General features: G+C 37.2%; 1 protein-coding gene and 1 pseudogene across 12 annotated transcripts in view; both read left to right on the forward strand.

The window, feature by feature from the left end:
- LMNTD1 (lamin tail domain containing 1) overlaps window positions 1-24,735 on the forward strand; it is a 488,007-nt gene that overhangs the window by 245,139 nt on the left and 218,133 nt on the right. The window lies entirely within an intron of this gene.
- On the forward strand, window positions 7,595-10,060 carry LOC116593401 (annotated as a pseudogene).

Genomic DNA, 24,735 nt, shown 5'->3' on the forward strand with positions numbered 1-24,735 from the left:
CTACACTGTTGGTGGGAATGCAAGCTGGTGCAGCCACTCTGGAAAACAGCATGGAGGTTCCTCAAAATGTTGAAAATAGAACTGCCCTATGACCCAGCAATTGCACTACTGGGTATTTACCCTAAAGATACAAACGTAGTGATCCAAAGGGGCACGTGCACCCGAATGTTTATAGCAGCAATGTCCACAATTGCCAAACTATGGAAAGAACCTAGATGTCCATCAACCGATGAATGGATCAAGAAGATGTGGTATATATACACAATGGAATACTATGCAGCCATCAAAAGAAATGAAATCTTGCCATTTGCGACAATATGGATGGAACTAGAGCGTATCATGCTTAGTGAAATAAGTCAAGCAGAGAAAGACAACTATCATATGATCTCCCTGATATGAGGAAGTGGTGATGCAACGTGGGGGCTTAAGTGGGTAGAAGAAGAATCAATGAAACAAGATGGGATTGGGAGGGAGACAAACCATAAGTAACTCTTAATCTCACAAAACAAACTGAGGGTTGCTGGGGGGAGGGGGGTTGGGAGAAGGGGGTGGGATTATGGACATTGGGGAGGGTATGTGCTTTGGTGAGTGCTGTGAAGTGTGTAAACCTGGTGATTCACAGACCTGTACCCCTGGGGATAAAAATATATGTTTATAAAAAAAAATTAAAAATAAAAAAAAAATCTTAAAAAAAAAGAATGTCCTTGACATTCTTAAGCAGTGAAAATTTGTGATATTTCAGCCCTTGACTACCTGTCTTTTAAATATTCTATATACATTAAGTACTCCTTCTGCATACCAAAGTACAATAGTTGTCTACAGGAAAAACCATTGTTTGAGTTGCAGGCTGAGTAACACTTTTTCTTAAAAGTATGTCTACAAACCATCATTTTATCAAAAATGAAATGAACGAAGTGGGGAGTGCGGCACCTGGGTGGCTCCATCCCTTCTGTCTGCCTTCCAGTCAGGACATGATCTCAGGGTCCTGGGATGGAGCTCAGCTTCAGACTCTTTGCTCAACAGGGAGTCTCCTTCTCCCTCTCCCTCTGCCCCTCCCCCTACCACACTTGGTCTCTCTCAAATAAATAAATAAAATCTTTACAAAAAATGAATAAAGTGGGTATGCCACTTTAAACATGATTGTTATTAAGTGCTATATAACATTAAGCTTTCAAATGAAAATTCAAATTTTGGAAAAGTTTGCATCTACCACTGTAAGCTTGAAGCTTTCCCCAGCTTAAAAGGGAATTTTAGGATGAGATTTACATTTATTACGTGAATATTAACAAATGTGATGTTTTGATATTGCTTAATGAAATGTGTCAACATTTGGAAGATATGCATCACTCAGTGAACCTGTAATTTTCATGATCAATCCATGTTGTTACAAAGCATGCATGTGTAAACGATCCATTCAAAATATAACATACATCAGTGAATGTTAATGTAACACAGTGCAAAAAGTTCATTGATAGGTTTCTGATTCCACATTATAATAACCATTAATAACTTGTCAGGTTTTGGTGTCATGTCAAAAAATAAAATCCACAATTATCTGAAAGGCCACTAAAACACTCTTTCTTTTTCTAACTATACACCTGTGTGAGGTCGTATTTTCTTTATATACTTCAACCAAAGCAACACATGGCGAAAATAGAATGCAGAAGCAGATATGTGGATCCAACTATCTTTAGTTAATCCAAATACCAGAGATATTTGTAAAAATGTGTAAAAATGACTCCCTTCTTGCTAGATTTTTCTGTCTTAGAAAATATAATTATTTTTCATTAAAAATAGGTTATTTATATAAACATGTAATAAGGTTGTCCCTGTTATTTTTAAGTTATTAAGTACTTAAATATTTTGAGTCTTAATTTCTAATACGATAAATATCAAAAGACATAAATCGGTATAGACATCTCTCTTTAGGCTGTCAACTCTATTTAGAGTCCTTAATAATTTATACAGCGTGAAATATCCTGAGCCCCAAATGTGGAAGAACTGCTGCTTCAAGGGTTAATGATTATTGTATAATAAAATAATGAGTATCAGCGACACAGAAAATAGTCTAATTTTCTCTTGTTGGCATGAATGCCTACCTAGATAAGAGGACTCTGTGCATGCATGCATAAACAGATAAATGCTTTCTCCTCGCCTCAGACCTTGGGGCCTGGGAATTGAGTTAATTACAAATCTCAGTCTGTGATTAATGGTCCCTCTAAAGCTCTGCTCCTCTCTTATTTAAACTCTTCTAATGTGTTTGCTATGTATCCATTTTTGGTTTTGTGTATATACTCATAAGACACATATTATGGCTTTATATTGCATATATTTTTAGATTTACATAAATGGTAATGTGATATATATAGTTACTTATATCTATATATAGCTTTCTTTTTTTTATCTTAGTATTGCATTTTAAAGGTCTAGCCTTGCTATCATATGGTAATAAGAAAAGCCAGACATACAAATCATCTGACTTATGTGTATTTTTCTCGTAATATACAGCTAGAGATTTTATGCTGGCATTTGAAATTTTTACCAAACAAACATAAAAAAAAAAAATCACCTCTAAGCTATAAAATTCATACAACCAAATACAAAATGACTTTACCATTTGCTCTCAAAGTCCATGCCATTGAACAGCTTTTGTTAATGGTCTCTGTGGGTCTTCTGCCTGTTCACACCATCAGGGCTCCTTATAAACATGAGATGGACTGCAGAACTTCATTTTGTCTCCCCAACTGTGTGCTCTTAGGCAAATTACTTAACCTCTCTTTCAGTGTTACCTGTAAAGTGGGGTTAATAATAGCACCTCTTTTATGATGTTATGTATGAGTTAAATGAATTAATATTTGTGAAGTGTTGAGAAGGGTACCCGGAACACAGGAAGTATTATGTAAGTTTGGTGAAGTGAAATGAAATGAATGAAAAGAATATGCCATCTGAGAGCATCTAACTTGTTCCTATGAATCTTAATTTGCTTTTCCCACTTGAGCATTTCTCCCCTTTATCTTTTTGTGGAAAGTGACTTGGTAATAAAACATCTCTGAGTGATTATAGATAGAGGTAGGAGGATCTTACTCTGTTATTTTATAGGCAGTCAGTTTTCATGCCATCTAAAGAAATTTTGAAAACCCCAAGAATGACATCATCCTTTAAAACTTTATATAAAAGTTCTAAGTAATGATTAGATTCTCAGAATAAGAATCAGGAGAAGAGATTCATTGGTCAAAAAGATTCATGTGTGTTTAGAATAAGAAAATAAAAGGACTGAATATTTCACGCCAAATACAGTAAGTTGCCAAGCTCTTTAGGGACCACAAAGATATTCCCTTTCACCCTCTCAAGATTTCTATGACTGCATCATTCCTGGCCATAGAAAACAAAATTCCCAGCTCCAGGAGCTGTGAAGTCAGAGTAACTACAACAGCCTTTAGGTGCTTTCTATGACCAAGTAATTCCTGGCAAGAGGCATTACATTTTTCATTGCTTTTATCCTTATCATTGACGATGATGTCATTTTGGAAGCACTAACTGAATATCAGAAAAAGATAAGCATTTTTCATGGGATCTGATGAAATCTTTCAAGTGAAAGGCCAGCGATGAGATGAATTTCTTAATTTGAAAAGCAGGCTAAATTTAATTGTTTCAGACTGTTTTCCATTATAGGCCATTGCTAACTTTTTTCCAAGAGTGCTTGCAATCACTTACTTTTCAGATCGGGTGCCCTGGAATAAAGCCAGATTAACTCTGAGCTGTGAATTTTACAAACGCTCTTGTTTAACCTATAATCGATTTAAATAGAGCCATTCTACAAAATGCAAACATGGTAATTGGTGCAATTTTATTTTTTGCCTGAAACAGCATACAAGAATATGCTGGCTTTGACTTTCTGGATCTTAGCACAGCCAGAAGTCTGGCAGAATAATCACTGAAGTTCAAATTAGAGCCCCAGATGGAAACACAAACAGGGGCCACCACTGTGCCTTTTTCATGCTTCGAAGCTCAGTTCTGGACAGAAATGTGTTTCTAGTTAAAATGTAATCATTTCCAATTCCTTCTGATCACTGGATCATATTGGAAAGAAACAGCCTGAGGACTACAATTGCTTTTAATTACCACTGAAAGTTGATTGAAATTTTCATTTCCTTTCCATACATTTTTATTTTTATAGAACAAACAAGAATAAAATAAAGATATGGCCTCTTTATACTTTAAGTGTATTTTGAGAAAAATCTTTGTTTAACATTACCCTCTTTGAATTAGAATTTCTTTGTCAGGATTGGATTTTCCCAACTTTCCTTTACCATGGATTGCCGAAAGAGCCAGGTCAGTTTATTATTCTTCAATGGTCAGGTTTAAAATTCAAATGGTTTTTTGTTGTTGTTGTTTTTTGCTTTTGTTTTTTTTTTTTTAATTCAATAAGACTGAAGAGAGTTAATATGCTTCTCTGATCAAAGAATTTAAAACTGTAAGATACTTTGGTGAAGGTTTTCTTCCAGCCCCACCATGCTTCTACCTCCCCACACAATTTTAAAAATGAATGTATACCAAGATTATTGAAAGAGACAAGGTAAAAAACAAATGAATCAAAAAGCCAAAAAATACCCTCTCTCACAATAAAGCTTTATGGAATACTCAATATTTGAAATTTTATATTAGTTTTGATCTTCATATATTATTGAAATACTATAAATAACTATACTTCTTTTTAGCTGGGACCTAAAACATGTATCATAAAACCTACCTAAAATTTTTGGGTGATTAGTGGCACCCAAATTCTGCTTAAAATAGGAGTGAATGGCAAATAGAAAGATGTTGCATGGCCTCACGTGGTTTGTTCTGTACTGTTTCAATTCTGAACAACCTGCATGGTGAAGTAAATGTACTTTTTTAATGCCTTTGTGATTATTTCAAGGTTTGTATCACAGATTAAAGAAAACTGTCTTAGGAAATTGTTTCTGCTGTAGAAATACCTGATCTCTAAAATGAATCCCATATTTGGATTTCCCATGGAGACACTGGAAATGGAGGAATTTATGTGTATATCCAGTAAGATTTCATAAAGCAGTATGTTTAATCAATTTACAAAACGTTATTAAAAGTCTAAGCTGTGGAGTCCAAGATACCTAGGTGGTCAGATCCATCTTACTAATTCTGTGACCTTGGGCAAATAACTCAACCACTCTGTACTTAAATTTTCTTGCCTGATAAATGGCTAATTATAAGCCCTCCCTCAAGAGTTCTGGAGAGAATTAAATCTGATAAAATGAAGCGTTTGGCACAATACCAGAAACATAGTTCTGGATAACAATTACAGTCATTATGCTTAAGTATATGGCAGTACACAAAAAAAGAATACACTACTGGCCATGCCTTCAGAAATATTATTTTCTCAGTGAGGTTTTGATATACATACATGAAAAGTTGTATCTATTGCAAATCAGATTATGAGTCAATGAATCAAATAAAAGCTTTAGTACTTGAGAGAGGAAGAAATTGTTCTGGAATGCAGTTGTCCGATAAGGTTTAATGGAAAAGAGAGGATTTGAGCTGGACTGCAAATAAAATGTAAAATTCAGATATTGAGAAAGAAGGTGTAGTTTATTTCAAATATGAACAATGGAGGGAAAATAGTCACTTGCATGGGATTTTGTGGGATAGCTCTAGACCGGTGAATATGTGCATTTGGCTAGAACGGAAGGTCATTCTTGTCAGAGAGTGTTGAGAAGATGTGGAAAGTAGATTATGGATGTCTTTAAAGGCCCTGGAATTTTTTGAGTAAGGGAATGAGATTGAGATGTTAACAGTTGAGGAAGATTTATTTGGTTTCTTCTTGTTAGATGAGCTCAGGAAGGGTCAGAGGGAGGAAGGACCGTGGATCAAGAGAAAATTTATGTGAGGAACAGGATGGAGTTTCATGAGATTGGAAAGAGAAGATAATGACAACACGAAGTTAGACAATGTAGTTTACAACCATCACCTAGTTTAATCCTCTCAACGGTCTAAGAATATAGCTAGACAGTGAAAATGATTCAAGTTGAAGTCTAGTTTTCTGATTCTAGAACTCAGACACTTAACCATTGTGCCATTGTGCCTGCTCCATATGAGAAATTTGTTGCCTAGAAGCTCATGCATTATTTCCCTTGCAAGATACAGTTTCTTTTTAGATCAAACCCTACCTTGATCAATATTGTAGAAATAAAGAAAATCAACCAAATGAAAAAAAAGCAGGGCTGGGAAACCTTCAGAGTGGACAAAAGGAAAATGTTCAGGTGTGTCCTGATTGGAGGTTGTTGGCATGCAGAAGCTGCAGACTGGCTAACTAGAAGCGGGGCATCTTACTTGATTGATTAGGGTCTGTACTTGACTTTCTCTGCCTGATCCTAAATTGGAAGTGGGGACAAGAATCAGGGAAGCTGTCAGTTATTGATCAAGTCCTGATTATGTTGGGCTGATTGTTACAAAAGTTCTTTTTTAGCTTCCTGAATTGTCACTAGAGATAGCAATCTGGCTTCCTTTAAGTCTGACTTAAAGTTGGCTGGCTTTCTGGGTTGTTTACTGTACATAGAGGGGTTGGTTTCCTGGGCAGCTTGCTATAGGCTGTGAGTCCAAGTTCTATTTTACATACGGTCTATCCATTTTCCATTTGTATATTCAGTTTCTCAGTACCTTTTCAGAGCTTAGTTGCCTTTGAACTCCCTAAGTACTTTCTGATTCTGGTGGAAAAAAAGCATATTCAAGATATAAATGCTAGAAATCTAATTGAAATTTTATTTGGGAGTACAAAATTAAAATTGAGTATCTGAGGCTTATAGACATACAATATTTTATCGCAGAGCCAATAATATGCCTAATTTTTTTATATTTATTTATTTGAGAGGCAGAGAGAGACAATGAAAGAGAGAGAGCATGAGAGAAGAGAAGTCAGTAGGAGAAGCAGACTTCTGCTGAGCAGGAAGCCCGATGTGGGACTCGATTCTGGGACTCCAGGATCATGACCTGAGCCGAAGGCAGTCGCTTAACCAACTGAGCCACCCAGGCGCCCCTAATATGCCTAATCTACATGTGCCTGGTTTTATATTTTGACTCAGCTTCATGCCCACCCTCTTTCTAAATTCTCCCTTCCATTGCAGGGGAGGATCCTGGGAACTACATTTGTCAGAATCCCTAGCCAGCAGGTTTTAGGTAGGATTCTCCAATGAGAGGTTTTTCTTTGAAATATAAAATGGAAAAAAATTCTATTATTCCTCAGTGACAGTCATGGGCAGACAGGTAGCGATTGGGAGATGGTTACTGTAAAGTTTTACCAGTGACTTACACACATCCTCCTTTCTGAGAAACACTCACTTGGGTGAAACAGCTAAGGTCAATGGAGGTGACCTTCCCAATATCCTTGCACTTCTAGATTTCCTGAAAGTTTGCAGGGGCTTCTTTGACATTTGTTCTTCTAGTCCCTCAGATGGTTTGGTAAGTCTTTAATTCCCAAGGTTAAACCCCATTTTGTTCAAAATACCTACAGTGATTTTTGTTCTTCTGACTGACCCTGAGGAATGATCAGGCGTTCTACCAAAACTAGGGATGTACACATTCTCTGAGAATGTTCTGGATGAAACTGGAACCTATTGTCAAATAGTGAAGACAAAAGAGAGGCACAGCCTGAAGATAGAAACAGACAGTTTAACATGCTACACTGCTGACTTTGAAGGTATTGGAAATGGGCAAGAACCAAGGAAACTTGGAGAAGGCAAGATATACAAAGAGAGATCCATGCAGTCCCTCATGTGAGTAAGAAATTAATTCAGCTGTTCTGGAATAAGAGCTGTTCTTCTTGGCCACTGTATAGCAGAAAGCATTGACTTTAGGATTGGTACTGTCTATTTAAGAACTGGAACACAGCTATTTTGAACTGGAGAGAAGTGGCCTGAGGGAGGAGATCCAATAACACTATGTACATAATGGGAATCCCAGGACTGAAGCTCTTCCATACGGGATGGTAGATGGACAGTTGGAACAAGGTCACATTGGTCAGCAAAACCAAAAGCGTGCCTTATTCAAAGGACTCGTCCAAGATGGGAATATCATCTTTATGCCAAATGAATACATAACATAATGTCTGAACTGGAATCACACTCGTACAACTTGCAATGATTTTTTAAGCTTGGTACAAGGAGTCACAGACTTTCAGGAACTTTTGGCCAAGATGCGTACAAAACTAAATTATGCAGTGATGAGACTTAGTCAGTTAGAAGACTGTCTTAGCAAGATCTGCCAGGTGAGTCAACTTTTCTGCAGAGACCAAGTCTCTTGGGTTGATGGTAATCACTGCAGGAACTGAACATGCTGAATGGTGCTGTGGAGAGCTGAAGGACATCCTATTCCTCTCAGTTGCTCCCAAGACTTTCTCCCCATGTACATTGCCAGCCAGTGCTGTGAAGTCTGCTGACCAAAATGCGTCTATACAGGAAAATTCCTTGTAGAAGAGCCAATGGATCTTAACTTAGAGCTGCTGGGAATGCTGAGGGTGGAGTTTTAATAAAAGTTACAGAAGCATGCGCTCCTTTGAATGCTCAGAAAAGGGTCACATGCAGTAGAGGTTATAACTTTTGTGTAGACAGAGCTAAATGTGGTGAAAACTTACAATGCAAAAACTAGAATACAAAAGCCACTTGTGAGTGCAAGAAAAGTAACATCTGTGCCCAGAGAGACTCTGCCTGCCATGAGAATATTGAGGAGTATGCAGCTCAAATGCATTACTGCCATGCCAATACTCTATGTGTCATCTTGCCTGAATTACACCGCTGTGACTGTGTCCCAGGATACATATTTGTAGATGACTTCTCCTGTACAAAATGGGGTGAATGTGACCACAGGCAGCACACCTGTGATGGGAATGCCATCTGCACCAATACTGTCCAGAGACACAGCTGCATCTACAAACTGGGCTAAGTGGGGAACAAGACCATTTGTGGAGTATTCTGCCAAGATCATAGAAGATATGGAATATCATGGCTCCTAAAAAATGCATTTGTCCTCTGGATTCAAAGGAAGCCACTGCAAGAAAGATATTGATGAATGTACAGGAGGAATTGCTGAGTGCCACAATCATCCTTGCTGTGTTAACCTGCCGGGCTTGTACCGCTGTGAGTGCAGAAGCAGTTTTTAGGATGATGGAGTCCTGTATTAACACTGATGAATGTGCCTTAAAAACCCATACCTGTTGGAGTGATTCCCCTGGCCTCCATCAATCTGGCAAGTGAATTCGATTGTCTCTGTCTATCTGGGCTCTCCTGCTCTGGTGATTGTCCCAATGGAGAAGTGCAGTGCAATAGGCAGGTGTTTCTCTGTTCCTGTGAGAACCAAAAGATAATCAGCCAACAGATAGCTTGTCATTGCTGGAATCCAAATCTTGACCTTTTCTGTTGCCCAACGTGTGACACCAGGGTCACAAGTCAATATTTAGATCTAAATGGACACAAGCTCTATCAAAGTGGAGACAACTGGACTCACAGCTGCCAGCAGTGCCAGTGTCTGGAAGGAGAGGTAGATTACTGACCACTTGCTCCAATTTCAGCTGTGAATACATAGCCATCTTGGGAAGGCATTGCTCTCCCCACTGTGTCAGTGACCCAGCTGATAACGTTACCTGTCACATCAGAAAAACTTGCTTGGACAGCTGTGGCATTTAAAGATGTAGCAGCTCAGTGGGAACATGGCTGGATATCCTTGTACAACCTGCAAATGTAAGGATGGAATTTTGGAGTATTTTCTGTGGATTTGGAGTGTTTTCATAATTGAAGTGTTTAAAATGGATTCATCATCACAAAAGGAAAAATGGACAAAACGACCATCTAATATAATGAACAGGAGTTGGTGTTTTTTTATTACAGACAGTTATCAAAGTCTGCACTGAGGAAGAGGTTTTGGGAATGCATTCTGGACCTATCACTTTGTTCATTAATGCTAACATAGCCTAGATGACCTAAAGTGCAATGCATTCAAGTATTTGGTTGTTAGAAGTTTCCCATGTTGTAAATCATTTTTCCCTAATCAGACCATTTGCAAATACATTTAAATGACCTCATGGTAAATTTTATTTTTGGTTTATTTTGTGTACAAATATAACAGAAACTCAAGATCCTTTTATTTATTTTTTCTGGGCTTTTGGATCAAATTCTACAAATAAAACTGCCTATTGTGATTTTTGTCACTCCAAACAAATAAGATAAAAAACAAAAAAACAATTGTGAGAAAAAGAGTAACTATTATAGGTCAACATATATTAGACTTAACTTCTTCTTTTTTGTTATTGTTGTTTTAAGAGGTTGTGTTTTGTTTTTTTGTGTGTGTGTGGTTTTGTTTTTTTGTTTTTTGTTTTTTTTTTAGGATTTTACTTATTTACTTGACAGAGAGGTCACAAGTAGGGAAAGAAGCATGCAGAGGGATAGGGGAAGCAGGCTCCTTGCTGAACATAGAACCTGATGTGGGACTCCATCCCAGGACCCTGAGAACATGAACTGAGCCAAAAGCAGAGGCTTAACCCACTGAGCCACCCGGGCACCCCATTGTTGTTGTTTTAAGGTTTATTTATTTGAGAGATAGAGAGAGCAGTGGTGAGGGGCAGAGGGAGATGGAAAGAGATAATCCGAGAATCTTAAGCCGACTTCCCGCCAAGCAGGATCCTGACGTGGGGCTTGATCTCATAACCCTGAGATCATGATCTGAACCAGTCAAGAGACAGACACTTGACCTACCCACCCACCCCCAGACTTAATGTCTTTTTTTTTTTAGATTTTTAAAAATTAACTATTTTTATTAACATATAATGTATTATGTGCCCCAGGGGTACAGGTCTATGAATCATCAGGCTTACACACTTCACAGCACTCATCATATCACAAACCCTCCCCAATGTCCATAACCCAACCACCATCTCCATACCCCCCCAGCAACCCTCAGTTTGTTTTGGGAGATTAAGAGTCTCTTATGGTTTGTTGCCTCCCGATCCCATCTTGTTTCATTTTTTACTTCCCTATTCACCAAAACCCCCACTATGCCTCTCAAATTCCTTACATTAGGGAGATCATATGATAATTGTCTTTCTCTGATTGACTTATTTTGTTCAGCATAGTACCCTCTAGCTCTATCCACTTCATTGTAAATAGCAAGATTTCATTTCTTTTGATGGCTGCATAGTACTCCATTGTATATATATACCACATCTTGGTTATCCACTCATCTGTTGATGGACATCTAGGTTCTTTCCATAGTTTGGCTATTGTGGACATTGCTGCTATAAACATTTGGATGCATGTGCCCCTTTGGATCACTACATTTGTATCTTTAGGGTAAATACCAAGTACTGTGATTGCTGGGTCATAGGGTAGCTCTATTTTCAACTTTTTGAGGAAACTTCATGCTATTTTCCAGAGTAGCTGCACCAGCTTGCATTCCCACCAACAGTGTTGGTAGGACTTTCTCCACATCCTTGCCAACATCTGTCATTTCCTGAATGGTTAATTTTAGCCATTCTGACTGGTGTGAGATGATATCTCATTGTGGTTTTGATTTGTATTTCCCTGATACCAAGTGATGTGGAGCACTTTTTCATGTTCTGTTGGCCATCTGGATGTCTTCATTGCAGAAATGTCTGTTCATGTCCTCTGCGCATTTCTTGATTGGATTCTTTGTTCTTTGGGTGTTGAGTTTGATAAGTTTTTTTTTTAGATTTTGGATACTAGCCATTTATTGGATATGTCGTTTGCAAATATCTTCTCCCATTCTGTCAGCTGTCTTTTGGTTTTGTTGACTGTTTCCTTTGCTGTGCAAAAGCTTTTGATCTTGATGAAGTCCCAGTAGTTCATTTTTGCCCTTGCTAACCTTGCCTTTGTCAATGTTTCTAGGAAAAAGTTGCTGTGGCTGAGGTCGAAGAGGTTGCTGCCTGTGTTCTCCTCAAGGATTTTGATGGATTCTTGTCTCACACTGAGGTCTCTCATTCATTTTGAGTCTATTTTTCTGTGTGGTATAAGGAAATGGTCCAGTTTTATTTTTCTGCATGTGGCTGTCCAATTTTCCCAACAGCGTTTGTTGAAGAGACTATCGTTTTTCCATTGGACTTTCTTTCCTGCTTTGTTGAAGTTTAGTTGACCATAGAGTTGAGTGTCTATTTCTGGGCTCTCTATTCTGTTCCATTGATCTATATGTCTGTTTTTGTGCCAGTACCATACTGTCTTGATGATGGCAGCTTTGTAATAGAGCTTGAAGTCTGGAATTGTGATGCCACCAACTTTGGCTTTCTTTTTCAACACTCCTCTGGCTATTCGGGTCTTTTCTGGTTCCATATAAATTTTAGGATAATTTGTCCCATTTCTTTGAAAAAAAAAAGATGGAATTTTGATAGGAATTGAATTAAATGTATAGATTGCATTATATAGCATAGACATTTTTATAATATTTGTTCTTCCAATCCAGGAGCATGAAACATTTTTCCATTTCTTTGTGTCTTCCTCAATTGCTTTCATGAGTACTTCATAGTTTTCTGAATAGATTCTTTGCCTCCTTTGTTAGGTTTATTCCTAGGTATCTTATGGTTTTGAGTGCAACTGTAATGGGATTGACTCCTTTATTACTCTTTATTCTGTCTTGTTGGTATATAGAAATGCAACTGATTTCTGTGCATTTATTTTATATTCTGACCATTTATTGAATTCCTATATGAGTTCTAGCAGTTTTGGAGTGGAGTCTTTTGGGTTTTCCACATAAAGTATCATATCACTGGCAATGAGTGAGAGTTTGACTTCTTCTTTGCCAATTCAGATGCATTTTATTTCTTTTTGTTGACTAGTACTAGGACTTCTAGTACTATGTTGAATAGCAGTGGTGATAGTGGACATCCCTGCCATGTTCCTGATCTTAGCAGAAAAGGTCTCAGTTTATCCCCTTTGAGAATGATATTTGCCATGGGTTTTTCATAGATGGCTTTGATAATACCGAGGTATGTACCCTCTATCCCTACATTTTGAAGAGTTTTAATCAAGATGGGGTGCTGTACTTTATCAAATGCTTTTTCAGCATCTATTGAGAGTATCATACAGTTCTTATTCTTTTATTAATGTATTGTATCACATTGATTGATTTGCAGATGTTGAACCAACCTTGCAGCCTGGAATAAATCCCAGTTGCTCGTTGTGAATAATCCTTTTAATATATTGTTGGATTCTATTGGCTAGTATTTTGGTGAGAATTTTCACATCTGTGTTCATCAAGAATATTGGTCTGTAATTCTCCTTTTTGATGGGGTCTTTGTCTGGTTTGGGGATCAAGGTATTGCTGACCTCATAAAATGAGTTTGGAAGTTTTCCTTCCATTTCTAATTTCTAATTCCTTCCAGTTCTAAATTTTGGAGAATAGGTATTAATTTTTCTTTAAATATTTGGAAGAATTCTGCTGGGAAGCCATCTGGGCCTGGGCTCTTGTTTATTCGGAGATTTTTAATTGCTTCAATCTCCTTACTGATTATGGGTCTGTTCAGGTTTTCTATTTCTTCCTGGTTCAGTTTATATGTCTCTAGGAATGCATTAGTTTCTTTCAGATTGTCAAATTTGCTGGCATATAGTTGATAATATGTTCATATAATTGTTTGTATTCCTTTGGTGTTGGTTATGATCTCTCCTCTATCATTCATGATTTTATTTATTTGGGTCCTTTCTCTTTTCATTTTGATAAGTCTGGCCAGGGGGTTTTCAATTATTAATTCTTTCAAAGAATTAAATTTCAAATAATTAATAAGTTTTGTTGATTTATTCTACAGGGGTTTTTTTGGTTGTTCTTTTTGTTTGTTTGTTGTTTTTTTGTTTCTATTTCATTGATTTCTGCTCTGATCTTTATGATTTCTCTTCTGCTGAGTTTAGGCTTTCTTTGCTGTCCTTTCTCCAGCTCCTTTACATGTAGGGTTAGGTTGTGTATTTGATACCTTTCTTGTTTCTTGAGAGAGGCTTGTATTGCTATTTATTTTCCTCTCAGGACCACCTTTGCTGTGTCCTACAGATTTTGAACAGTTGTGTTTTCATTATCATGTGTTTCCATGAATTTTTTCAATTCTTCTTTAATTTCCTGGTTGACCCATTCATTCTTTAGTAGGATGCTCTTTAGCCTCCAGGTATTTGAGTTCTTTCCAACTTTCTTCTTGTGATTGAGTTCTAGCTTCAGAGCATTGTGGTCTGAAAATATGCAGGGAATGATCTCAATCTTTTGGTACTGGTTGAGACCTGATTTGTGACCCAAAATGTAATCTATTCTGGAGAATATTCCCTGTACACTAGAGAAGAATGTGTATTCTGTTGCTTTGGGATGGAATGTTCTGAATATATCTGTGATGTCCATCTGGTCCAGTGTGTCATTTAAGGCCTTTATTTCCTTGTTGATCTTTTGCTTGGATGATCTATCCATTTCAGTAAAGAGGGTGTTAAAGTCCCCTACTATTATTGTATTATTGTCGTTGTGTTTCTTTGGTTATGTTATTAATTGGTTTATGTATTTGGCTGCTCCCATGTTAGGGGCATAGATATTTAAAATTGTTAGATCTTCTTGTTGGACAGACCTTTGGGTATGATATAGTGTCCTTCCTCATCTCTTATTATAGTCTTAGGCTTAAAATCTAATTTGTCTGATTATAATGATTGCCACCCCAGCATTCTTTTGATGTCTATTAGCATGGTAAATTGTTTTCCACCGCCTCACTTTAAATCTGGAGGTGTCTTTGGGTCTAAAATGAGTTTCTTGTAGACAGCATATGGCTGGGTTTTGTTTTTTTAATCCATTCTGATACACTGTGTCTTTTGATTGGGGCATTTATCCCATTAACATTCAGGGTAACTATTGAAAGATATGAATTTAATGCCATTGTATTGTCTGTAACGTGACTGTTACTGTATATTGTCTCTGTTCCTTTCTGGTCTACTATATTTAGGCTCTCTCTTTTCTTGGAGGACCCCTTTCAATATTTCCTATAGGGCTGGTTTGGTGTTTGCAAATTCTTTCAGTTTTCATTTGTCCTGGAAGCTTTTTATCTCTCCTATTTTCAATGACAGCCTAGCTAGATATAGTATTTTTGGCTGCATTTTTTTTTTTCTTGTTTAGTGCTCTGAATATATCATGCCAGTTCTTTCTGGCTTGCCAGGTCTCTGTGGATAAGTCTGCTGCCAGTCTAATATTTCTACCATTGTATGTTACAGACTTCTTGTTCCAAGCTACTTTCAGGATTTCCTCTTTATCACTAGCACTTGTAAGGTTTCTTTATTAGATGTTGGGGTGTGGACCTATTTTTATTGATTTTGAGGGAGTTTCTCTGTGCCTCCTGGATTTTGATGCTTGTTCCCTTTGCTGTATTAGGGAAATTCTCCATTATAATTTGATCCAATATGCCTTCTTCCCCATCTCTCTCTCTTCTTCTTATAGAATTCCAATTATTCTAATATTATTTCATCTTATGATATCACTTATCTCTTGAATTCTCCCCTCGTGGTCCAGCAGTCATTTGTCTTTCTTTTGCTAAACTTCTTTATTCCCCATCATTTAATCTTCTATATCACTAATTCTCTCTTCTGCCTCATTTATCCTAAAAGTAAGAGCCTTCATTTTTACAAAAAGATTTTATTTATTTGACAGATTACAAGTAGGCAAAGAGAAAGGGAAACAGTCTCCCTGCGGAGCAAAGAGGCCAAGTTGGGGTTCAATCCCAGGACCCTGAGACCATGACCTGAGCCGGAGAGGCTTAACCCACTGAGCCACCCAGGCTCCCCAAGCCTCCATTTTTTACTGCACCTCATTAATAGCTTTTTTTTTTTTTTTTAATTTCAGCTTGGTTAGATTTTAGTTCTTTTATTTCTCCAGACAGTGTTCTCTAATATCCTCCATGCTTTTTTGAACCCCACTAGCACCTTGAGAATCATCATTCTGAAGTCTAGATCTGACATATTACCAATGTCTGTATGGATTAGGTCCCTAGCCATCAGTACTGCTTCTTTTTCTTTTTTTGTGTGTGTGGTGAGGTTTTCTGCCTTGTCATTTTATCCAGGTAAGAATATATGAACAAGAGAATAAAATACTAAAAGGGTGGCAAAGGCCCCAGAAAAATGTATGCTAACAAAATCAGAAGAGACCCCAAACTGGGGGAAGAAGAAAGGGGGGAAAAAGAAATTTTGAAAAAAAATGCGTATATATATATGTATTTTTTTTTCCAAAATTTCTGAATATATCATTCCAGTTCTTTCTAGCCTGCCAGGTCTCTGTGGATAAGTCTGCTGCCAATCTAATATTATACACACACACACACACACACACACACACACACACACACACACTGGTGAATAGAACACAGCCACCCATTTGATTTTGGGTGTATTTTGGGCTCTTAGAAGAAACAACGTCCCAAAATTTTAAAGAAAGAAAAACTTATATATGTATACACAAAAATGAAGGTAAACATGATGAAGGGATAGAATATGACTGTAATGATGAAAATTTTTAAAAAATTCTAAAAAAGGAATTGATAAGAAAAATTGGCTGGTAAAAGAAAGAGGAAGAAAAAAACAGGGAGATAATGTGCTCAGGCTAAAGACTAGAACAAATCCCTGTGCTAGATTTAGGGTATATTTTGATCTATTAGAAGAAATTGTATCCCAAAGATTTTTTAGGAAAAAAACACCGTATGTATACACAAAAAATAAGGTTAAATACAATGAAGGATACAATATGACTATAATAATGAAGGTTTAAGGTGTTTTTTAGGGTTTTTTTATTTGTTTGTTTTGTTTTGTTTTTTAGAGAGGTATTGTTAGGATAAACTAGTTAAAAAATGTTAAAAGAGGAAAGAGGGAAAGTTAAAAAATTAGAATAAAAAAAAATAAAAATTTAACTTCGCAAGACTAAAGGATCATGGGGATAAAGCCATGAATTCCATGCATTTCTTTCCCCTAACTGTGGAGTTTTGCTGTTCTCCTTGCTCAGTGAGCTTGCTCTTGGCTGGATGTTCTTCCTGATCTTCTGGGGGCAGGGCCAGCTGTAGTGAGTCTCAAATGTCTTTGCCTGAGGCAGAATTGTACCACCCTTGCCAGGGGCCAGGCTAAGAAATTTGCTCAAGTTTGCTCTCCAGAGTTTGTGTTCCCTGAACACTTTCCGTAGAACTCCAGAGGATGGGAATGAAAATGGTGGCCTCCCAATCTCCAGCCCAGAGGAGCCAAGAGCTTGGGGCCCCATTCCTCAGTGCACCCTCAGAGAAAAGGGGTCAGTCACTCCCATCTCCCTGGTCTCCAGCTGCACTTTGGGTTCACCTGGCCTGTGACTGAGTGTTTCTGTCTCTGGCGCATGGCCCCATTTGAAGTGTCCAAACCCAGCAGATTCCTGCCTCCAAAGGAGGAAGGTGAGTCTCCCTGGATCTGCCACTTGCAGGGTTCCTGCTCAAAGAGCAGTGGTCCGACTGTGCTGAAGATCTAGGTTTAAGGTAATACCAAGTTGAGAGCTCACTCCTCAGCTCTGTCTCTGCAGCTGGCTACCTTGTTCTGATACCTGAGAGCTCTGCCACACTTAGTGACCCCCAATCTTTCAGTGACCCCGCAGGTCCTGAGACCATATTGTCCCTGCGAGGGCTCCACCACAGCTTAGCCTCTGGAGTGATGTCCCTTAGTGGAGCAGACTTCTAAAAAAGTTCTGATTTTGTGCTCCACTGCTCCGCCACTTGCCGGGAGCCCCCCCACCCCCACCTCACCGTGGTCCACCTTCCTATTGCCTCGGATTCACTTCTACTTACATCCTATCCTTCAGAAAGTGGTTGATTTTCTGTTCCTAGAATTGCTGCTCTTCTCTTCAATCTCCTATTGAATAGGTGTTCAGAATGATTTGATAACTAGCTGAACTCCTGCTACCTGATGTCATTTCAGTCCACTACTCCCCCACTTTCTTGTCTCTCCCCAGACTAAACTTCTTTTTTTTTTTTAAGATTTTATTTATTTATTTGACAGACAGAGATCACAAGTAGGCCGAGAGGCAGGCAGGCAGAGAGAGAGAGAGGAGGAAGCAGGCTCCCCACTGAGCAGAGAGCACGATGCGGGACTCGATCCCGGGACCCCGAGATCATGACCTGAGCCGAAGGCAGCAGCTTAACCCACTGAGCCACCCAGGCGCCCCAGACTAAACTTCTTAATATAAGTATAATTTCTTATTTTTCTTTATGTTCCTAGTGTTTGGCACAAAACTTTGCACAAATCAGTCATTCAATGATATCTGTTAAATCAAATTGAATTAATTATACAAATGAAATAGACCAAGTCAGAAAAGCAGTTGATCAAAAATTAAAGTATAAAAAAGAAAATAAAATCATAAGTGACAGTGAAAATATATATTCTAAGTCCCTTCTACAAAGAGGAAATTTGAGATGAAAGTGTTAATTAGGAGCAGTCTTCAAATCATCCTATGTTTTATTTCTGGTTCTGTTTTACTTTTTAATGCCTTTCTTCACATTCTTTCATTTCTGTTGCTGTTAACTCCTTCCAAATTCATTTTCTGTCATCTCTGTTAACAGATCATCTTCTGTCATGATCTGATAATGATCTACTGGTTTAGATATGTTGGGTTAAGTTAAATCTATCAGTAAAAATAATTTGGTAGATTTCTTTTTACTTTTAAAAATGCGACTAATAGAAAATCTAGATGACCTGTGTGGCTTGCAATCTATTTCTATTGTACAGCCCTGCTCTAGACTATAATCAGTGATCTTTTTAAAATGAAAATGTGTTCATGTCATTATCATGTTTTAAACCTTGCACATAGGATAAAAACCAAGATTTTAATGTTGCCTTCAAGCACATTTCTAATCTGGCCCTTGCCTACCTCTTCAGCCCCACACCATCCTCCTCAACCCTGATAGCTTCATACTTCTTGCAGTTACATTCTTCTCTTCTTAGCTGCATTCCTTTCCTATATTATTTCCTACCTTAAATGCTTTTCTCACTCTTCATGTGTCCAGTTCCTACTCATCCTTTAGGTCTCAGCTGAAATGTTACTCTGTTACTACATGAGGGAAGCATTACTTGGCAGGTTGTAATCTTAGCATGAGCTATCATAACAAGATGAGACAGGTGGCTGGGTTGCTTAAAAGAACAGAAATTTGTTTTCCCACATTTCTGTAGGCTGGAAGTCTGAGATCAGAGTGCTAGTATGGTTAGGTTTTATTGAAGGCTCTCTTTCAGGCCAGAAGTGGCCACCTTCTTCATGTGCCCTCACATGGCAAAAAAAAAAAAAAAAAAAGAGAGAGAGAGAGAGAGAGAGAGAGAGAGAGACTCTGTTATCTCTTCTTATAAGGGCAGTATCCTATCATGAAGGCTTCATCTAATCTTTATTATCTTGCAAAGACCCATCTCCAAATACTACCACAGTAGGGGCTAAGGACTCAATATATGAATTTTTGTGGGGCAGATACAGTCCAGTCCAATAGCATTCCTCAACCTTTATTAGATCCCCTATTATTTTATCTTATAGCAATCTGTCTTGTCCTATGTAATACTTATCACAATTTGTAATTATGTATTTATTACTTTGACAGAGATAGCATTGCAGAGTTCTTATTCAGTAAATGGTTATGTCAACACTTTTCTTGGGCTTATGTACTTTAAGAGATATAAGGAAACTGAGATGTCATCTAGATGGATGTCTTTGTTTTAGATATGAGGAAACTGATACATTTCTGCCTTTATTTAAAAGGGGGTTCTCTTTTCTTTATGTCTTATAGAGTTAGTTATCTTTAGACTGAGCAGCTCTATTATAGTATACTGTACCACATACTATGATAAAGTATGATAGATGAGATGAGGAGGTCCTGCACACTTATATCAGGAATGCAGTCTTCTCTTGTATCTTGGGACTATTTAACATGGACTCACCCTGTGCTGTGTGTGAGGGAGAGTGGGAGAGGATAAGCCTTTAGATTCCAAAGAAGCCTGATCTATCTTTTCTATTTCCAAGTAATGCAAGCTTTTTTTTCCAAATAATTCAAATTATATGAAAAGAGTGAGGTTGGTTGTAGTCAATATCTCTCAGCTTTGTATATCTAATGAAGTCTTCATTTAGCCTTCATTTTTGAAAGAGTTTTCCCTGAATATAGAATTCTAGGTTGATAGTACTCAAAAGATATTTCCAATTGTTTTTTGTCTTTCTTGTCTTCACTCCTCAGTATGTAATGTGTCATTTTTCTCTGGCTACTTTTAAGATTCTGTCTTTATTGCTGGTTGTCAAATACTTTATTACAATGTGACTTTCATGGTTTTCTTTATATTTATTCTGCTTTGGGTTTGTTGGGCTTCTTGGATCTTTGGGTTAATAATTTTTATCAAATTAAAAAAATGTTTAGCCATTCTTTCTTCAAATTTTTTTTTCTGCCCTATCTTCTCTCCTCTGAGACTAATTCCATACACATTAGACTACTTTATTCTGTCCCACAAGTAATTTTTTTCAATCTTTTTTCTGTCTCAATGCAATTTTTTGTCTCCATGAAATTTTTTCAATTTTTTTTGTCTCAATGCTTAATTTTGCATAGTTCCTTAGCTGTATATCTTGAAGTCAATTTATTATTTTTTTTTCTTTAGCAGTGTCTCTCCAGTGTACTTTTACATCTCAGATTATGCACTTTTTTTTAATCTCTAAAAGTTGTATACAGGCTCTTCTTATATCTTTGGCTTTTCTCTTTATGATGATTACATATTATCTACCATTTTAAACATATGAGTCTTAGTTACACTAGCCATTTTAATATCCTTGTCTGTTGGTTTCATCTCTTCCACTTTTGTGTCTGTTTCTCTTGGTTATGGGTCATATTTTCTGCTTCTTTACATTATCTATTATCTTTTTAATTGAGGTATAATTGACATATAATATTATTTCCAGTTTACAACATAATAATTTGATATCTATATACATTACAAAATTATCACCACAATAGGTCTACTTAATGTCTGTCACATTACATAGTTACAAAACTTTTTTCTTATGATGATAATTTTTGAAGGCTACTCTCTGAGCACCTTTTGAATATGCAATACATTATTATTAGCTATAGATACTATGTTGTGCACTACTCTCCATTACTTATTTATTTTGTATTTGGAAGTTCTTGTCTTTTGACCCCCTCATTTCTCCCACTCATCTTCTACCTTCAGTAGCCACTACTTTGTTCTCTGAGTCGATGAACTTTTTTGTTCCCAAAATTTCACATATATGTGCAATCATAGAGTATTTGTCTTTCTCTATTTGACTTATTTCATTTAGCATAATACCCTCAAGATCCATCCACGCTGTCATAAAAGACAAGATTTCATTGTTTTTATGGCTGAATAGTATTCCATTTATACCACATTTTCTTTTTTCATTCATCCATCATTGAACACCTAGGTTGTTTCCATATCTTGGTTATTGTAAATGTTGCAGTGAACATGGGTATGCGTATATCTTTCTGAGGTTGTATTTTAGTTTTCTTCAAATAAATACCAAAAAGTGGAATTGTTGGATCATATAGTAGTTCTACCTTTAATATTTTGAGGAACTGTTTTCCATAATGGTTGCACCAGTTTACATTCCCATCAGCAGTGTACAAGGGCTTCCTTTTCTCTATATTCTTACCAAAATTAGTTATTTCTTATCTTTCTAATAATAGCTATCCTAATAGGTGTGAGGTGATCTCATTGTGGTTTTGATTTTCATTTCCTTGATGATTAATGATGTTGAGCATTCTTCCATATACCTGTTCACCATCTGTATATCTTCTTTGGGAAAAAAATGTCTATTTAGATCTTCTGCCTATTTTTAAAGTGGATTGTTTCTTTTTTGGGTGCTGAGTTGTATGATTCTTTATCATACCTGGTCTTTGTAATTTGATGCTAAACATTGCTAATTTTGCATTACTGGTACTTGGGTTTTCTTTTTGTCCTTTAAATAGCATTTGACTTTCTTCTGCATGCCATTAACTTACTTAGAATAAATAGTTAGAGACTCTCTTTTAAGCTTTGCCAGAGTGAAAGCAGAGCAACTTTTGTGTAGGGTTATTTTAGTCATTCCACTAAGGCCTTCTGGGGATTCTTCCTAAGGCCCTGTGTATTACAAGATCTTTTTACTTTGGCAAGTAAAAAAACAAACTATTCCCAGCAGAACTATTCCCACACATTGTTTTGCCTGTTCTTTTCCTGGTAGCTCTTTCCCTCCCCAGTCTTGGGTAGTTTCTTCATTTACATGAACTGATTAGTATAGAGCTGAAAGACTCAAAGAGAGCCCTCTGCAAATTTCTAGAACTCTCTCTCAATATATGCAGTTCTTTTCTCTGGTGCTCTGCTCTATAAAATCTAATCATCTTGGTCAACTTAAATTCCAATCTCTGTGCTTTCAACACAGTGAGAGTACCATACTGCATTTGGTTTCTTTTTGTTTTATGTCTGGAAAATCTCTCTGGGCAGTAAGACAGTGTGGTTCTAGAGCTCATCCTGTTGTGTACCTTTCCTTGGGGATTATATTTCTGTGGTGTCTGTTGTCCAATGCCTGAAAACTGTTTTTTCCCCCACATATTTTATATTTGTTTAAAGTGAAGGGTAAGTCAGTTCCTTGTTACTCCATTTTAGCCAGGACCTAAAGTCCCCATTTGTTTGTCTTCTGTAAGAAAGCACTATGTCTTTTGCACCTCATAGACTCAAAGAATTTTAGAACTCAGTGGACTCCTAGAAGACATCTAATCTAAGTCTTTATAGATTTCTGGTAAATGATACTCAGACATGAAGAAAAACACACAACAATATGACTTTATGCTGTATAGGAAGCCATTTTATTACAGCTGTTAAAATAATAGCAATTATACCACAATTGATGAAATGGAATTATTGATGATGACATTAGGAGTAGAGTAATAGCATTCTGGGCATTGTCACCAGGTAAGTCATCTTTGGGAGGTGCCTGTGTAATCACCCTTACTGAGTCCAAAGATAAAGAAAAAAAATCCCAATTTAATTCTGTTGGCTACTAGTTTCCATTGCTATTGAATGCTTGGACTGTAGGACTCCTTTTCTTTTCCAGCAACAATTTCAGTAATTGGTTGACTCCAGGTTCTAACTGCCTTCTTGATACTTTTTCCCTCTGCAGAGACACTGGTGATATTTTACTGATCCGTATCTACCTGCTGTCTACTTAAAAGCAACTTCAGTTTCGTTTAAGATGTACCTGAATCTAAAATCTCTTTACTGTCCATCCTCATTGTTCATTACCTGCCTCTTTACAGATGATACTCTCCTTAATATCAACTTTGTAAGGATTTCCACCCAATCCACTAAAGTGGAAATATGAAACTTGAGGCTCCTGTCAAGTGCTAATATGGAAAGGGAGCTTACACTTTAGGAAACACTTGTTCTTTCTTTCACTACCATAGAACATACCATAGTGCAAAATGGACCTCAATTGAAATCTCATTTCTAACTTAGTTATGATTAGAGCCATGGTTAAAGATTTTAATAATAGTGTGATATTGTGATGTGATAAGCAATATAAGTATATCTGGTCTTCCCCATTTTTTTGGCCAGAGTCCCATTTTAATTTTTTAAGTGGTAACAGCTACAAAGGCTAAAGAAGTGTCTCTTGTTATTCATAACAAGTCCCAATCCTGGCAGGGAGCCACTAAAATCCTCAGAATCTCCTAAGTGATGAGTCATAAAGGTGTCTTGATATTCATAATAAACACATTTCAGCCACATCTGAGTTTATGTTACAGACCTGATATTTGGAAAACTCCTAGATAACCCCAGGATGAGGGGGTGCTGGCTGCTAAAGGAAACAACCATGTGATTAGAGGTTTAGAAATTTTGATCCCACTCTCTGACCTCAGGGGATTTAGAAGGGCTAGAAGCTGAGTTAATGACCAATGGCTAAGTATTTAATTATTTGATTAATTAAATAATTATTTAATCAATCATTTAACTAAATTATTAATTAAATTATTTAATTAATCATACCTACATAAGAAGCCTCTATTAAAATCTTTTATTTTATTTTATTTATTTATTTTTGTTAATTTCTTTTCAGTGTAACAGAATTCACTGTTTATGTACCACACCCAGTGCTCCATGCCATATGTGCCCTCCATAATAGCCACCACCTGGCTCCCCCAACCTCCCACTCCCTGCCCCTTCAAAACCCTCAGATTGTTTTTCAGAGTCTATAGTCTCTCATGGTTCATCTCCCCTTCCAATTTCCCTCAATTCCCTTCTCCTCTCCATCACCCTATGTCCTCCATGTAATTTGTTATGCTCCACAAATAAGTGAAACCAAATGATAATTGACTCTCTCTGCTTGACTTATTTCACTCAGCATAATCTCTTCCAGTCCCATCCATGTTGCTACAAAAGTTGGGTATTCATCCTTTCTGATGGAGGCATAATACTTCATAGTGTATATGGACCACATCTTCCTTATCCATTCATCCGTTGAAGGGCATCTTGGTTCTTTCCAGTTTGGCGACCGCCATTGCTGCTATAAGCATTGGGGTACAGATGGCCCTTTCTTTTTTCACTACATCTGTATCTTTGGGGTAAATACTCAGTAGTGCAATTGCAGGGTCATAGGGAAGCTCTATTTTTAATTTCTTAAGGAATCTCCACACTGTTCTCCAAAGTGGCTGCACCAACTTGCATTCCCACCAACAGTTAAAGAGGA

This window comes from Mustela erminea, chromosome 6 (assembly GCF_009829155.1).
Source record: "Mustela erminea isolate mMusErm1 chromosome 6, mMusErm1.Pri, whole genome shotgun sequence".
NCBI classification, from domain to species: Eukaryota; Metazoa; Chordata; class Mammalia; order Carnivora; family Mustelidae; genus Mustela; species Mustela erminea.